Source organism: Nothoprocta perdicaria, unplaced genomic scaffold, assembly GCF_003342845.1.
Source record: "Nothoprocta perdicaria isolate Ctin4 unplaced genomic scaffold, notPer1 scaffold_1514, whole genome shotgun sequence".
Taxonomy (NCBI): Eukaryota; Metazoa; Chordata; class Aves; order Tinamiformes; family Tinamidae; genus Nothoprocta; species Nothoprocta perdicaria.
In genome coordinates, this window is record NW_020454666.1 from 1 (window position 1) to 1670 (window position 1670).

Below are 1670 nucleotides of genomic sequence, written 5' to 3' on the forward strand. Positions count from 1 at the left end.
CCATGGAGCCCTATGGATCCTATAGACCCCCATGGAGCCCATGGGCCCCTATAGAGCCCTACAGACCCCCATGGAGCCCTATGGAGCTTATGGGTCCCTATAGAGCCCTACAGACCCCCATGGAGCCCTATGGATCCTATAGACCCCCATGGAGCCCTATGGAGCCTATGGGCCCCTATAGAGCCCTACAGACCTCCATGGAGCTCTATGGATCCTATAGACCCCCATGGAGCCCATGGGCCCCTATAGAGCCCTACAGACCTCCATGGAGCCCCATGGATCCTATAGACCCCCATGGTGCCCTATGGAGCCCGAGGAACCCCAGGTGCCACCCCGTGTCCCCAGTGTCTCCCAGTGCCCCCAGTGTCCCCCCAGTGTCTCCCAGTGTCCCCAGTGCTCACGGGGTCCATGGTGAAACAGGCGCGGTCCCAGTCCAGGGACGTCCCCAAGCTCTTCAGCTGCTGGTAGATCCGGTCGCCCTTCCTGGGGACGTTAAGGTGACACTGAGGGGACCGGGTGACACCGGGTGACACCGGGTGACACGGAGGTGACATCCAGGTGACACCTGCTGTCGTTTCCAGGCCCAGATCTCGCATAGGAAGCCACCAGGACAGGGACATTTGGGGCCAGGGGGAGGTGACGGGTGACACCGGGTGACACCGGGTGACACCGGGTGACACGGTGACATCCAGGTGACACTCACTGTTGCTTCCAGGCCCAGACCTCCTGCAGGAAGCGGTCGCGGCCCCATTGGAGCCAAATGGGACCCCCAGGGTAGGACATTTGGGGCCAGGGGAGGTGACGGGTGACACCAGGTGACACCGGGTGACACGGTGACATCCAGGTGACATCCAGGTGACACCTGCTGTCGTTTCCAGACCCAGATCTCGCATAGGAAGCCACCGGGACAGGGACATTCGGGGCCAGGGGGAGGTGATGGGTGACACCGGGTGACACCGGGTGACAAGGTGACATCCAGGTGACATCCAGGTGACACTCGCTGTCGTTTCCAGACCCAGATCTCACACACAAAGTCCCCGGGACAGGGACATTTGGGGACCCAGGGAGGTGACAGGTGACACCGGGTGACACCGGGTGACACCGGGTGACAAGGTGACATCCAGGTGACATCCAGGTGACACCCGCTGTCATCTCCAGGCCCAGATCTCGCACACAAAGTCCCCGGGACAGGGACATTTGGGGCCAGGGGGAGGTGATGGGTGACACCGGGTGACACCGGGTGACACCGGGTGACAATGTGACACGGAGGTGACACTCACTGTTGTTTCCAGGCCCAGACCTCCTGCAGGAAGCGGTCGCGGCCCATCTGGAGGCGCGTGGGGCCCCCCCGGCGCCGGAGCCCCCGCTCCACCACGGCCTGCGTGGCGATGCCGGCGTGGTCACAGCCGGGGACCCACAGCGTGGTGACACCCCGCATGCGGTGCCTGCGGGTGACAAAGGGACGCGGGGGGACATTGGGGACATCATGGGGAAGTCGACATTGGGGATGGGGTGACACCGGTGACAGGGTACATGACGAAATAGGGACATGGTGACACTGGGGACACTGGGGACACGCGTTTGGGGGAAATTGGGGCATTTGGGGACATTTGGGGACATTGGGGGACATTGGGGGACATTTGGGGGACCCACAGCGTGGTGACACCCCG

The 1670-nt window shown here is 63.0% G+C and overlaps 1 long non-coding RNA gene across 1 annotated transcript; it reads right to left on the minus strand.

The window, feature by feature from the left end:
* Positions 1 to 402: 402 nt before the first annotated feature.
* On the minus strand, positions 403 to 1340 carry LOC112943680. Its single transcript, XR_003248641.1, has 2 exons — positions 1281 to 1340; positions 403 to 483 (listed from the first exon to the last, which is right to left on the minus strand). It is a non-coding gene; the product is annotated as an uncharacterized LOC112943680 (long non-coding RNA).
* Positions 1341 to 1670: the final 330 nt, after the last annotated feature.